Below are 16,905 nucleotides of genomic sequence, written 5' to 3' on the forward strand. Positions count from 1 at the left end.
CTGGTTCTTTGATGGTCAATGAAAACCAGATTTATAAAACAAATTCTAATTGCCAACAGAAATAGTATTACAAATTATAGAGTTCTATCTCTGGAAACCTATTTCAATTTTCCACCCCCCAACACACCAAAAAATAAAATCGCAAAAATAAAATATAAAACACAAAAATGTAGTTTAACATTCCTAAATATAAAGCCAATCATTTAATAGAAAAGCTATGTCAAAACTTCTTGAGATATTTTATGAATGGGCTGAACTAATGCAAAATAAGTCAGACAAAGATGACCTATAGATACTTTCTTTTCCTAGCAAATCTCCCTGTAAAAAGTATTGGTATCTTTTATTTCTCCTTCTCACTTAGTCCATGTCATAGTAATCTGATCCCAAAATTTGGTGAATTTGTTTTTTAAGGGCAGTAGCTTGACTACATTAGTGTTATTAACATTAGTGGTGTTAACTGCAACCCTCAAGAAATCCTAAATATGAATTTAGCTGTTTCTATAAAGTTTTGACTTACAATTTTTTCAAAAAGGTTAAAAGTGGGAGTTGGGGATTAAAAGTCAAGCAGTTGTGAGAGTCCTGTACTTAGTGCTTGCTTAGTCACATGGCTCAGACTTCATATAAGATACTGCCAACATCACTGTGGTATATGCAATACTGAGAGAATTCTGAAGGCAACAAGTCACTGACTGAAAAATTCCAAATTTAAAAGACAAATAACCAGAGCATATAAAGGTCATCATGCTGAAAGTATGATCACCACAAAATATTCCATTTTGTAATTATCCTTGAGACTACAAAATAGTATTTTCTATCCTGGCATACACAACATTACAACTTAACCACAAATCCATGCTCTATGGCCATAATTTATAAAAATATAAGATCTACTGAAGGAAGAATCATAGGTTGTACATAACAGAAATTCAGTGATCACAACTCCTATTTATAATTATTTTAAGTTACACTAAATTAATTTTCTACAATCCTGAGCCCTACAAATTATACACATTGATTCTCATCTACTCTCATTCTTTTGATAAACAGTCAGGTTTATTCAATCCTTGTCCTCTATTCAGGACAATGAGGCCATTCTGTCCCATTTATCTCAGCCTGTATCCTTCAGATCTCTATCTAACATATTCCTCCAATTCTCAACTGGCTCTGAATTCAGAATGAGAATAATTGCTATCTATCAGACCCCTAAAATGCTTTAAAAAGAAACAATAATGTGTGGACAATATAACAGGGAAATTTCTACCTCCACCAATGATAGACTAATTTATTGTAAGCCAATCCTACCACTGAGACCAAAAGGGGATGGGGAGTGGGGTCACGATGTGAGCCTAAAGTTGACTACAATGCTGCAGCTCAGAAGTTGAGAAACTGAAGAAAGCTTCCAGAACTCTCATGAGATTGGGAAGACAGAAATTAGTTTTGGACTCACAAAGTCCAGGCTTTTAACTAAGTGCAGTAAAGTGTTCCACCCCAGGAATTAAAAACAAACAAATGAACAAAAAGACAGAAACAGACCAACCCTCAAAAGACTGAAAATCTGCCTCAAATCTCTTCAATCATTAAATAGATTAAGGTGGTCTGTCTCAGCCTTAACGGAAAATATAAATCCTCTCTGAAGATAACATTACCTAATATCTAAGGATTTTTTCCATATATAATGCCCAGCAGTCAATCAAACATTAGCAGTCATATAAAACTAAAATACCATAAAATGAAGAGAAATTTTTTTAAAGATTTTATTTATTTGAGAGAAACAATAATATTTGAGAGAGAGAGAGAGAGAGAGAGAGTTGAGGGGAGAAGCAGAGGAAAGGGATAAGCAGACTCTATGCTGAACATGGAGCCTGTCTCAGCGCAGAATCCCACAACCCTGAGATCATGACCTGAGCTGAAATCAACACTCAAAAGCTCAACCCACTGAACCACCTAGGTGTCCCACCAGGAGAAATTTTTTTATTAAAAATCAGACCTGGGATGCCTGGGTGGCTCAGTGGGTTAAGCCTCTGCCTTTGGCTCAGATCATGATCTCAGGGTCCTGGGACCAAGGCCCACATCGGGCTCTCTGCTTGGCAGGGAGCCTGCTTCCCCCTCTCTCTGACTGCCTCTCTGCCTACCTGTGATCTCTCTCTCTGTTAAATAAATAAATAAAATCTTAAAAAAAAAAAATCAGCTATATGTAGAAGAATGAAACTCAACCATTCTCTTACACCGTACACAAAGATAAACTCGAAATGGATAAAAGACCTCAACGTGAGACAGAAATCCATCAGAATCCTAGAGGAGAACATAGGCAGTAACCTCTTCGATATCAGCCACAGCAACTTCTTTCAAGATACGTCTCCAAAGGCAAAGGAAACAAAAGCGAAAATGAACTTTTGGGACTTCATCAAGATCAAAAGCTTCTGCACAGCAAAGGAAACAGTCAACAAAACAAAGAGGCAACCCACGGAATGGGAGAAGATATTTGCAAATGACAGGACAGACAAAAGGCTGATATCCAGGATCTATAAAGAACTTCTCAAACTCAACACACACAAAACAGATAATTATGTCCAAAAATGGGCAGAAGACACGAACAGACACTTCTCCAATGAAGACATACAAATGGCTATCAGACACATGAAAAAATGTTCATCATCACTAGCCATCAGGGAGATTCAAATTAAAACCACATTGAGATACCACCTTACACCAGTTAGAATGGCCAAAATTAGCAACACAGGAAACAATGTGTGTTGGAGAGGATATGGAGAAAGGGGAACCCTCTTACACTGTTGGTGGGAATGCAAGTTGGTGCAGCCACTTTGGAGAACAGTGTGGAGATTCCTTAAGAAAATAAAAATAGAGCTTCCCTATGACCCTGCAATTGCACTACTGGACATTTACCCCAAAGATATAGATGTAGTGAAAAGAAGGGCCGTCTGTACCCCAATGTTTATAGCAGCAATGGCCACGGTCGCCAAACTGTAGAAAGAACCAAGATGCCCTTCAGTGGATGAACAGATAAGGAAGATGTGGTCCATATACACTATGGAGTATTATGCCTCCATCAGAAAGGATGAATACCCAACTTTTGTAGCAACATGGACAGGACTGGAAGAGATTATGCTGAGTGAAATAAGTCAAGCAGAAAGAGTCAATTATCATATGGTTTCACTTATTTGTGGAGCATAACAAATAACATGGAGGACACAGGGAGATGGAGAGGAGAAGGGAGTTGAGGGAAATTGGAAGGGGAGATGAACCATGAGAGACTATGGACTCTGAAAAACAATCTGAGGGTTTTGAAGGGGCGGAAGGTGGGAGGTTGGGGGAGCCAGGTGGTGGGTATTGGAGAGGGCACGGATTGCATGGAGCACTGGGTGTGGTGCAAAGACAATGAATTCTGTTACACTGAAAAGAAATTTAAAAAAAAATCAGACCCATAAGAAATCCAGAAATTTAACGCAAACTTCAAAATCACTGCTATTAATATGTTCAAGATAAGATGGGAGCATTTCAGCAGAGAACCTGAAATTTTATCAAATAATCAAATGAAAATTCTAAAACTTTAAAACAAAATAAGTAAAAATTAAGAATTCAACAGGAAGAGGTGAAGGGGAATGGGAAGTGTACACTTGAGGTTATGGAATAAGTAATTCACACGGATGAAAGGTACAGCACAGAGAATATAGCTAACGGTACTGTAAGAGTCTTGCGTCAGCACAGATGGTAGGTACACTTAGAGTGAGCATAGTATACTGTGTAAAGTTGTCAAATCACTATGCTGTACACCTGAAACTAATACAGCACTGTATGTCTACTACAATTTTAAAAAATTCAATTGACAGTTTAGATACAACTATGCCCTTTAGTAACTAAATCCTTAAAACATTTTTTTTAATCCTTAAAAGATTTTTAAGTTTAATCCTTAAAACATTTTGATATTTAAGGTAAGTTCTTTAATTAAGAATATTAGTGCAGGGGCACCTGGGTGGCTCAGGGGGTTAAGCCTCTGCCTTCGGCTCAGGTCATGATCTCAGGGTCCTGGGATCGAGCCCCGCATCGGGCTCTCTGCTCTGCAGGGAGCCTGCTTCCTCCTCTCTCTCTCTCTGCCTGCCTCTCTGCTTACTTGTGATCTCTCTCTGCCAAATAAATAAATAAAATCTTAAAAAAAAAAAAAAAGGAATATTAGTGCATCTTCTACCTTCTGGGCATTTGGTTTTTCTCAGTTATCTTTTTTTTTTTTTTAATTTTATTTATTTATTTGACAGACAGAGATCACAAGTAGGCAGAGAGACAGGCAGAGAGAGGGGGGAAGCAGGCTTCCTGCTGAGCAGAGAGCCCGATGCGGGGCTCTATTCCAGGACCCTGGGATCATGACCTGAGCCGAAGGCAGAGGCTTTAACCCACTGAGCCACCCAGGTGCCCCTCTCAGTTATCTTTTAACGTTCTCTTTTAGTTTTGTTCACTTTCAGCAAACAAAAACTATGATTGTTTTCTTTGTAGATGCTTTTGTGCTGCTTATGTTTAGATCAAATGGGCATGTGTGCAGCTTCATTTTGTTTATCATATTTTTTCTTCTTAAGGTAACAACTCTTCTTATTTATTTTTATTTTTTATTTGTAAAGTGAGCTTTACACCTAACATGGGGTTTGAATGACCCGGAGATGAGGAGTTGCATATTTTCAACTGAACCAGCCAAGTGTCCCATTGCTTATGGTTTTTCATTTTGCATTTGTCCCCTTTGACTATTTGGAGTTCATTTTAGTGCATGAGAAAATAACCTCTTTTTTTTTTTTCCTTAAGTTACTTAACCAACTTTTTAAAGGAAGTTTTTCATATAATCATAAAATTTGTATTTTGTTCTCATTGTAAATAAATGTAATGCTAATTGAAATGAAGGTAATAACAAAAATAAATTCTAACTTTTTCCTACTACCTGCACAAATACATAAATACGTATTTGTATGAATATCCTTTGAAAACCAGATGTAAGTAATTAAAATGACTCAAAAGTCCTTAATTACAGTTATTGGATAATTTTAAATACATCCAATGGAATAAATACAGTAGAGTTATTAAGAAGAATGAAGTAGAATGTATTAAAATAGAATTATGAAAAGGGTATGTTGTTGAAAGACTAAGACAAATTACGACATTAAAAATGGACTGAAAAAACTATTCAGTCAATAATTTGCACTTCAGAATAACAATGATGCTCTCCTCATAAATAGTCCAGTGTAGCAATTAAAAACATTACCACAAATGCCTTTGGATTTGCTGCTCCCTTCGTACCAATTTTGACTATGTGTTTTGGATACAGGTACTATAAAGGAATTGATTCAGACTTTGCATATACTGGCTTTTTAGTTTCTATTATTCACTGAAACAGAGCACTGTTAAACATATTTAAAATATCACATGAATGGTTAAGGACTACATCTGCTGGCACCAAAATAATGTTCAACATATAGCATGCTATCATTCATGCACAAAATAGGTCTCATATCCTTGAAATTTGATATATCATCAAATCCAGTAGGTTTAGATAATAAAATATTAACTATACTATACATTCCATTAGTTTTGCTTTTCATGGTTTCTTTTATTATAACATTGTTGAAATCAACTTATAAAGTTAGGAAGCTAGATCAGAATTAAATTTGGCCATTATCCCAGCACCCATGATTCAGTGTTTTGTGTTTGCCACTAAGATGTTCTTCAAATAGCTAAACCATATCGTGGCATGTGATAAAGCTAGGCAAATATGCTTAAATATGAATTCTTTGAAAAATTATTCATCTCCTTAAACAGCATAGCCAAAACTTTCTTCCAAGAAAAGAGCTGCTGAAAAAGGGGGGAAAATGTAATTACAAATGAGACTATTGTCCCTAAAGCAAGGAATGTGTCCAAAAAACTGAATTATTCTTTCATTAAAATTTCATGCATATTCTCATCTACAGGCAAAATCTATGAAAAGGAACAAGCCACTTATCTAAATTCCATTTGTCAGGGGGACCTGGCTGGCTCAGTCAGAAGACCATGTGACTCTTCATCTCAGGATCAGGAGTTCAAGCCCCACACTGGGTGTAGAGATGACTTAAATAAACAAATATTTTTAAAAATAGTAATAAATAATTTGTTAAACATAAATGTAACTATATGCCAAAGCACGATGCTATAAAATGGGAATATAAATAGAACTAAAATAACTTTATTTATATCCTGTCTCATTGCAAAAAAAAAATCTAAGATAATCAAGACATAGTCCTTAAACTCAGAAGCTTATACTCTAGTAGAAGACATAAACTTAAAAATACATACTATAAGGGTAAAAAAAATTTAAGAATTATATTCAAGTTATAGAAGTTACAGAACATACCCTTTAATCAGTGCTACAAAACGGAGAACACTATTACACAGAACACAATGCCCAACAACAGGGGCATGGTTAAGCAAATCATGATGGAAACCATTTCATTCAATATTGTGGTACATTTGTTTAAAAATTTAAGGGAAAAGTTAACAATATCATAGGAAAATGTTATGCTGTCATATTCAAGACAAAATTGAGTATGAGGTACACTACCAATGACTTGAAAAATTTAAATTAGGAAAAATAATGAAAATAGCAAAAAAAAACAGTAGGAGTAATTATCTTTGGGTGGTTATGAGTTTTCATTTTTTACTCTTTACATTTTCCAATTTCCTATAGTAACCATATATTACTATTATAACCAGGAATGTAATAAACAAAGATATCCATAACATTTTCTGGCAAGCCATTTAAACAAGGGGCAAATCCTATTAACTAAATAACACTGTACAATGACCTCTGAAAATTTCCTGAAAATAGAGCAAAAAAAGTTTCATCAGAATGTATATTGGTGGGGTGCTGGGGGGCTCAGTTGGTTAAGCATCTGCCTTCAGCTCTAGTCATGATCCTGGAGTTCTGGGATACAGCCTGGCATCTGGCTCCTTGCTCAGCAGGGAGTCTGCTTCTCCCTCTCCCTCTGCCCGTCCCGTGTTCCTTCTCTCTCTCTCTCTCTAATAAATAAAAAAATCTTAAAAAAAAAAGTAGACTGGTAAGAAAACACCGAGAGAAATGAAAGACTTCACCTTTCTAAACAACCTCTGCTAGAAATTAAGACCAGTGATTACATTATTAAATGACATAACTAGGGCACCTGGGTGGCTCAACTGGTTAGGTGTTTGACTCCTGGTTTCCCGGTTCAGGTCACGATCTCATGGGTTGTAGAATGGAGCCCTGCATCAGGCTCAGCGGGGAATCTGCTTGAAGATTCCCCCTTCCATCCCTCCCTCCACTAAGGCTTTCTCTCGAGCACACTGTCGAAATAAATAAATAAATCTTTTAAAAATTTTTTATGAGTTAAATGACATAACTAAAGTAATAAAAACCACACTGGGTATTTTCCTCAGGTCACAATATGATTAGTTGCATTTCATATACTCAATAAATGTTCTCTATCTGTGCTATCCCACATTACTACCCAACACTTGAAATAAGGTTAGTGCAACTAAGGAACTGAACTTATTTTATTTTAATCAGTTTAATTAATTTAGCTACATAAGAGGTATTTTTAGATACATTCTAAGAGAGCTCTCTCGAAAGGGATTAAGAGGTACAAACTTCCAGTTATAAAATAAGTCACAGGAATAAAAAGTATAGCATAGGAAAAATATAGTCACTAATCCTATAATAACTATGCTCAGTGAGAAACTACACTCATGGTGAGCACTGCATAATGTATAGAATGGATTGTTGAACAGTTTCAGATGTCATACACCTGAAACTAATACAACACTGTAAGTCAACTATATTTTAACAACAAAAGGAACTACTCAATAAAACCACCCTCTACTGGTAGCACTTAAACTTGAGAAATTGGAAAAGTAGGTAAATACTATGAAAACAAAAGAAGAAAACAAAATTCCTACATGTATGCAATTAACAGAGGTTAGTGAAAGGGGACAAAATGGGTAGTAAATCTTAACAGATGAGGAAAATTCAGAATTTCTACATTTGTATATGAAGAATTAACAGTTTTAATTATTTACTTTGTTAAACTTAAATCTATACTTAGTCAATTACTAAAGAGAAAAATCATGCTGGATTTATAAAATAAATACAGCATTACAAAATCCTATAGCAGGGCACCCGGGTGGCTCAGTCAATTAAGCATCCAACTCTTGGTTTTGGCTCAGGTCATGATCTCAGCATGCTGAGATCGAGCCCCACGTGGATTCTGTCCTCAATGAGGAGTTTGCTTAAGATTCTCTCTCTCCCTTTACCTCTGCTCCTCACACACACACACACACATCTCTCTCTCTCAAAAAGTAAAAAAATAAATCTAAAAGAAGAAAGAAATAGAAAGGGAGGAAGGGAGGGAAGGCGGGAAGAAGAGAAGAGAAGAGAGAGAAGAGAAGAGAAAAGAGAAGGAAGTGAAATTCTATAACACAGTGAGCATGTGACCAGCTGGGAATGGCAAAGTTTTCCATAGCTTTTAATTTCCTGTACTCCAAAAAAGGAAAGACTCAACAAACTAAAAGGTTACACAAACAAGGACTTATTCTCAACAGTTCTGGCATCTGTCTCTTCCATCAGTGAATTTCTTTTTCAGGTATGCAGTCAGTCTTGGTCTCACTTAAGAGATAACAGGTTAAACAGGTTCTGGAACACCCAGGCTTTAAAAATACTTTGCCATAACATAATATTTATAAAAATTAAATATAAGAAGTAAATGTTTCATATGATCATAAATTTCAAGTAATTCTTGGCACTCCTATGTTCCTAGGATGTAATGTGTTTGCCCTGTGAATGTCATTACAGGCCAAGAAGAGTAGGCTAAAACAAAACGATAAGCATGAAAATCAAAATGCCTCAAAATTTCTCAACGAATTAAGAAACTCAGAATATACTGTTTTATAATATACTCAGAATATACTGTTTTCCTCAGATCATAAGTAAAATAATTTAAAGCTAACCATACCTAAAACTAAACCTTAAACTGATAAAGGACACTAGCATAAATGAAAGACTTAAAGGCTAAGTTGAGGCTTTCAAAATAATCATCATCTACGATACAAACCTTAAGACTGAGTACTACTAGTCTAGGGTTTATGGTGGTTTTCAACTTTGCAGATTCAGAAAAGTTTATTTTAACTTCTCATTCTTCACTAATGAGCAAAAGAAATAAGTTACCTAAAACAGTTAATTCAGTCTCTGGTGCAGAGTACCTCCTAGGAGAGTAATTTACCAACGAGAGTTGTCTCAGAAATAAAATATAAAAGACAGGCATTTGAAAAGGCATGGCTTAGTGAAAAAAGTGTGTGATCTGGAGTCAGACAGACTTGAAACAGAGTATGAATTCCATCACTACTACCAAGTTAACATAACTTCCTTCTCTAAACCTCAGTAATATCAGTAAACAGAAACAATAATACAACATTGCAGGAATGTTGTGAAGAAAATAAAATGTCTATACACAGTACATACATAAAAGGAATTCTAATGAAGGATAAGTATGAGTTTTTAAAAGCTATTAAAAAAATAAGCTGCCCTTTGCTACATATTTCTAAAAACCGTATTTCTGGGGCACCTGGGTGGTTCAGTCAGTTTGGCTCAGGTCATGATCTCAGGGTTCTGGGACTGAGCCCTACACTGGGCTCCCTGCTTAGCAGGGAGCCTGCTTCTCCTTCTGCAGCTCCCCCTGATTGTGCTCTCTCTCTCACATACTCTTTCTCTTCTCAAATAAATAAAGAAAATCTTAAAATAAATAAACAAAAACCTTATTTCTTTGATAATATTAAAGATGGTAATTTTTAAGTATCAAATTGACTTGGGTTCGGCTGCAAGTGACAGAAAAATGCCCATTCGTGCCTTTATGTCTGCCTTAAAACAGTTAAGGGTCCTTTTGAAGGACAGTGGTATAATCTGTTGCTGTACAAGGAGTTGGAGCTGTCATATGCCCTCCTCTCTTTCACTTTCCATTCAAAGAATAAAGGCCATTTGTACTATTAAAAAAAAAGAAAAAAGAGTTAAGTGTAGCTACAACAGCTCCCACAATCATCAGGGATCCAGGTTCCTCAGCTTTGTTGCCATCAACCCAAATATACTGCTCCCACCTCATGATGTGGGACAGCAAGCACAAATACCTACCAGTCATTAAAAAGAAATGGCCAAAAAAGGGAATACATGAACTTCCCATAAGGACTCTTCCTCAACGCTACTCATAAACCCCTTTTGTTCACATTCCATAAGCCAAAACTACTCATGTGGTCAATCACATACAGCAACAAAAATGCTATTAAAAAAAAGATTGTGATGATGGTTACACAGTACTGTGAATGTACTTAGTGTCACTGAAGTGGTTAGAACGGTAAACTTCATGTTATTTATACTTTACTACATTAAATAAGAGATTCAGAAAACACTAAAAATGCTAAGTAGAGAGGTAATACATAAAAAAGGACAAGAACCAGGGCACCTGGGTTCAGTGGGTTAAGCCTCTGCCTTCAGCTCACATCATGATCCCAGAGTCCTGGGATGGAGCCTCACATCAGGCTCTCTGCTCAGCAGGGCGCCTGCTTCCCCCTTCTCCTCTGCCTACTTGTGATCTCTATCTCTCTGTTAAATAAATAAATATAATCTTAAAAAAAAAAAAGGGACAAGAACCAAAAATGTGGAGATAAAAAAATATCATGTGTGAGATGAAAAATACACTGAATGGGACCAACAAAAGACTAGAAACTATAGAAGAAAAGACAACAGAACTTGAAAACATAGCAACAGAAATTATCTATAATGAAACACAGAGGGGAAAAGAAAACCAAAAGATGTAGATAGACTCTCAGGAAGTTGCAGACCAACATAATGTACATAACTGAGAAGTCACCAGAGACGGAAAAAGAAAACATGTGAAGAAATAAGGGCTAGAAATTCTGTACACCTGATAAAAAATAAAAATATACGGATCAAGAGGCTCAACCAAAGCTAAAAACAAGCAGCATGAAGGAAACAACAGGCGTATCAAACTGGTTAAAGACAGAAAAACAAACTTGGGGGGGGGGAGGGGAGGCGGAGATAGGCAAAGTCAAAGATAGTGAAGCAATGTATTTAAAGCCCCAAAAGTAAAAACAACTATCAACCTAGAATACTACATACAGGAAAAACACCTTTCAAAACTTAAGTGTCACTAAATAAAAATGAAATTACAACTTATCAAAATTTGTGGGTGGCAGCAAAAGCAGTAAAGAGAAATTTATACCAAAAAATGCAAACTTATGAAAAGAAAAGATCTAAATTCAGTAATTTAAACTGCCTGAGGAAAAATATGAGAAAGAACAATAACTTAAGCCTATAACCAGAAGAAAAATAAAAATGAGAAGAACCTCATACTTATTAGGATGGCCACTATGGAAAAAAAAAAACAAACACTTAGGGGCGCCTGGGTGGCTCAGTGGGTTGAGCAGCTGCCCTCGGCTCGGGTCATGATCTCAGGGTCCTGGGATCGAGTCCCGTATCGGGCTCTCTGCTCAGCAGGGAGCCTGCTTCCCTCTCTCTCTCTGCCTGCCTCTCGGTCTACTTGTGATCTCTCTCTCTCTGTCAAATAAATAAATAAATAAATTCTTAAAAAAAAAAAAAAAAAACCAAACTCTTAAAATAATAAATATTGGCAAGGATGTGGAGAGACTGAAATCCTTGTGCACTGCTGATGGGAATGTAAAATGGTGCAACCACTATAGAAAAGAGTCTGGTAGTTCCTCAAAAATTTAACAGTATAGTTATCATATGATCCAGCAAATCCATTTCCGGGTATACACTGAAAAGAACTGAAACCAGGGTCTCTAATATTTGTACACCTGTGTTCATAGCAGCATCATTCATGACAGCCAAAAAGGTGGAAGCAACCCATGTCCACCTACAAATAAATGGATAAACAAAACTTTGTATATAAACACAATGGAATATTACCCAGGCTTGAAAAAGAAGGAAATGCTAACATATGCTACAATATGGATACCTTGAGGGCATTATGCTAAGTGAAATAAGCCTTCTGACAAATACCATAAGACAAATACTATAAAATTCTACATATATAGGTACCTAGAGTAGTCAAATTCATAGAGACAGAAAGCAGAAGGGTAGTTGCCAGGGCTAGGGGAGGAGTGAATGAAGAGTTGTTCTTTAATGCATATGGAGTTTTGTTTTGTTTGTTTTAAGATTTTATTTCAAGTAATCTCTATGCCCAATGTGGGACTGGAACCCACAACCCTGAGATCAAGAGTCCCATACTCCATCCGCTGAGCCAGCCAGGTGCCCCACAATGGGTATGGAGTTTAGAGTCTCACAAGATGAAGAGAGTCATGGATCTTGGTTGTAAAACAGTGTGAATGTATTTAACACTACTAAACTGTACACTCAGAAATGGTTAAGATTGTAAATCATATATTATGCATTTTTAACCAAAATAATAAACAAACAAACCTGGCATTTGTTGAAGGCTTACAACACATCCATCACTATGTGCTTTAGATTACATCATTTAAACTTAACAACTTTATAAAGGAAGTATTATTATTATCCTCCATTTTACCGATAGGTTCAAATGTTAAGCATATCATAAGGGGACACAGTTAAGGACAAGAAAATAAATCCAAATATGACTCCAGAGCCTGAGTCCTTGAACACCTTGCTATACTGTCTCTATATTGCTTTTGTTAAATGGTAATTACTTCTATGAAGGAAGAAATGTTATCAAAAGAAACATTCATAGGGACGCCTGGGTGGCTCACTGGTTAAGCGTCTGCCTTCAGCTCCAGTCATGATCCAGGGTCCCAGGATCGAGGCCTGCATTGGGCTCCTTGCTCAGCGGGGAGCCTGCCTCTCCCTCTGCCCACCACTCTCCCTGCTTGTGCTCGCTCTCTATTTCTCTCTCTCTCTCTGACAAATAAATAAAATCTTTAAAAAAAATTTTTTCCCAAAAAAAACAATGTTCATAATACATATGGGGGAAGGAGTTTCCCAGCTAAAGCAGTTGATGTGTTTTGATGATAGCGCATGGTACTTTTCAAAATTCCATATACAATGAAACAATTCCATGTTTATATTCCAAACAATTTTAATTATTTCTCTATACGCTGCTGATTGTTCTGCAAAAATAACTCCATTAACACACACCGTATCAATACTTTTCAATCATTTATACAGGGTATTTTTTTGGTGGTCCTATAAAATTTTACACACACATACATGTAGAAGATTATGACTAGGTCTTGATTTGTTTTAATCCAATGTCACTGTTTTTTAACAATTTTCAACAATCCCTTCTTCAAATTTTCCATTTAATTTTCTAAATAATTAAGTAGTACCAAAAACTGTTAAATGCAGAACAGTTATATATTCTTATTAGACATTTTTCTCTAGTGTCCTAAAACAATATGATGAAAATGACGCAAGTTAAAAAAAAAAATTCTATTCAAAAGGTTAAAACGGGGGGCGCCTCGGTGGCTCAGTGGTTAAAGCCTCTGCCTTCGGCTCAGGTCATGATCCCAGGGTCCTGGGATCAAGCCTCACATCGGGCTCTCTGCTCAGCAGGGAGCCTGCCTCCTCCTCCTCTCTCTCTCTGCCTGCCTCTGTGCCCACTTGTGATCTGTCAAATAAATAAAAATCTTTAAAAAAAAAAAAAAAAAAGGTTAAAACGGTTGTTTTTTTTTTTAATTTAAAAAAATCTTTTGGGGCACCTGGGTGGCTCAGTGGGTTAAAGCCTCTGCCTTCAGCTCAGGTCATGATCCCAGGGTCCTGGGATCGAGCCCCGCGTCTGGCTCTCTGCTCAGCAGGGAACCTGCTTCCCCCCCTCTCTCTGCCTGCCTCTCTGCCTACTTGTGACCTCTCTCTCTCTCTGTCAAATAAATAAAAAATATCTTTAAAAAAAAAATCTTTTATGTGGGTTTTTAAATCTTCATTGCTGAAAATACATTTTATCTGTGGCGTGGGTAAACGCTTGTTTTTTCTTCAGAGATATAATGAAATAGGCCATTCCAAAGGCCTACACAAGTTCCACACTACCAATTAAGGCAAAAGAAGATTATCCTCCCTATTCCTCACCATCTATTACCATCCTACTGTATGAAATGCAGTGTAGTCTACTCAAAGAATGTGGAGACATAAGGCAGAATCCCTGTTTCCTCAACAGTAAGAACAATAAAGTAACAGAAGCTATTTCAAAGGGCTTTAGGGAGAAGCAGATGGACTAATATATACACAACCACCAGAGACAATAGGTAACTTTGCTGCTATGCTTATTGTCATCACTATCGTCATCATTACCATCTTCCAATATGCAAATCAAGTCCCTGGTCTTTCATTATGCTTTTCTACTATTTCCAATGTCCTGTGACCCCCTACCTTTTCTTAATTCATGGTAATCACAACCTATTGCTCTAAAAATAGCAACTAAGGCACTCTTTTATATTACTGTATTTATTGCTCTTCATCATTTAACTTTCCATTTGACAGTAAACTTTATCTTCCCAAATAAACTATGACATCTTGGGGCACCTGGGTGGCTCAGTGGGTTAAAGCCTCTGCCTTCGGCTCGGGTCATGATCCCGGGGTCCTGGGATCGAGCCCCGCATGGGGCTCTCTGCTCAGCAGGGAGCCTGCTTCCTCCTCTCTCTCTGCCTGCCTCTCTGCCTAGTTGATTTCTCTCTGTCAAATAAATAAAATATATTTTTTAAGATTTTATTTATTTATTTGACAGAGATCACAAGTAGGCAGAGAGGCAGGCAGAGAGAGAAGGGGAAACAGCCTCCCTGCCGAGCAGAGAACCCCATGCGGGGCTCGATCCCAGGACCCCGAGATCATGACCCGAGCCGAAGGCAGAGGCTTTAAACCACTGAGCCACCCAGGCACCCCATATATAAAATATTTTTCAAAAATAAATAAATAAACTATGACTTCTTACAAGTACCTAGACTATGTCTCAAATGTTATCTTACATGCAGTAGAAAGTTTAAAAAAAAAAAAAAGGTAAGTTTTCTAATGGGATATCACCAATTGTGGAGTTCTTTTCCCCTTTCCTGGGTTATACATTCCATTTCCCCCCTAACTTAATCCAATGATCAGCAGACATTATCTATACTAATGGGCTTTAAAGATACTGTATTTTGCTGGCTCAGTTGGTTAAGGGTATACCTTCAGCTCAGGTCATGATCTCTGGGTCCTGGGATCGAACCACACTGGGCTCCCTGCTCAGCAGTGTCTGCTTCTCCCTCTCCCTCTGTACACCACCCCCCACCCCGGCTGCAACCTGGCTCATGCTCTCTCTCTCTCTCAAATAAAGAAAATCTTAAAAAATAAAAAATAAAAAAGATACTATATTTTCTTGGGGCACCTGCGTGGGTCAGTCAGTTAAGTGTCCAACTCTTGATTTTGGCTGAGGTCATGATTTCAGCCCCGTGTTGGGCTCTGAGCTCCAAGAGGAGTCTGTTTAAGGATTCTTTCTCCCTAGGTGCCTCCCCACTGTGTATGCCCACATACACGACACGCTCTTTCTCTCTCAAATAAATAAAATCGTTTAAAAAATTGGTTTAAAAATAAAGATACTGTAGGGACACCTGAGTGGCTCAGTCAGTTAAGCATCTGCCTCTGGCTCAGGTCATGATCCCAGGGTCCTGGAATCGAGTCCCACACTGGGCCCCTTGCTCAGCAAGAGCTTCTCCCTCTAACTGCTGCTCCCCGGCTTGTGCTCTTTCTCTCTCTCTGAAAAATAAAATCTTTAAAAAATAAAAAAATAAAGATACTGTAATTTCTTAATCATCATCACCAACCTTGCCCTAATTCCACTATCCAAATGTAAATAAAAGGTAGAAGCCTCCATCATCTCCTTTAAGACGTGACTACTAACTTCCTTTTTATTCACCCAGACGTATGAGAGAAGAATTGAAGATATGACAATATTTTTTAAGATTTTATTTATTTATTTGACAGAGAGAGAGCACAAGCAAGGGGAGCACAAGAGGGAGAAGCAGGCTCCCCTGCTCAGCCGGGAGCCCAAAGCGGGGCTCAATCCCAAGACCCTCAGATCATGACCTGAGCTGAAGGCAGAAGCTTAACCAACTGAGCCACCCAGGCACCCCGAAGATACCACAATTTAAATGCACCACTGAGCTACCCTGCAGTCTGACAGCAAACAAGTCTGAGAGGAAGAATAACAGCAGCTCTTCTTATAGTAATCCTTTTCAATGATTTGGGAGAAAATGCTGCTCCATCACCAGCAGTGGGGGGGAGGGGGGGGGTCATGCCAAGAAGGGAAATAGACACATGGATTGAGACTGCAGATTCATCATCATTAAGCTTATTAATTTGCAGAATTTCACACATATTCATATTCAAATGTTCCACACAAGCCCTTGAAAGACTTACAAATAAAAAGTGATCATTAGATAATGTACTGCTCTTGAATTGTCTATCACACTGCAGACCTCCAGTAAGGGTAGATCATATAGTTAATTAATCTCTCCACTTGGAGACAAAAAAATAATTAAGAAAGATTAAGGGATGCCTGGGTGGCTCAGTAGGTTAAGCGGCTGCCTTCAGCTCAGGTCATGATCCCAGAGTCCTGGGATCGAGTCCCGCATCGGACTCCCTGCTCAGCGGAGAGCCTGCTTCTCCCTCTCCTTCTGCCTGCCGCTCTGTCTACTTGTGCTATCTCTCTGTCAAATAAATAAATAAAATCTTAAAAAAAAAAAAAAAGAGAGAGAAAAGAAAAAGAAAGAGTAAAACCCCACATTTTTAGAGAAGCTCATTTTTAGAGAAGCTAAACCTGAACCTAAGAAGATTTGGGGGAGAATAAGTTGAAAAATCAGATTTAAAAGATACTC

The 16,905-nt window shown here is 37.5% G+C and overlaps 1 protein-coding gene across 9 annotated transcripts in view; it reads right to left on the reverse strand.

Annotated features, from left to right (window-relative positions):
- ROCK2 (Rho associated coiled-coil containing protein kinase 2) overlaps positions 1-16,905 on the reverse strand; it is a 144,888-nt gene that overhangs the window by 101,169 nt on the left and 26,814 nt on the right. The window lies entirely within an intron of this gene.

Source organism: Lutra lutra, chromosome 9 (assembly GCF_902655055.1).
Source record: "Lutra lutra chromosome 9, mLutLut1.2, whole genome shotgun sequence".
In the NCBI taxonomy this organism is placed as follows: domain Eukaryota; kingdom Metazoa; phylum Chordata; class Mammalia; order Carnivora; family Mustelidae; genus Lutra; species Lutra lutra.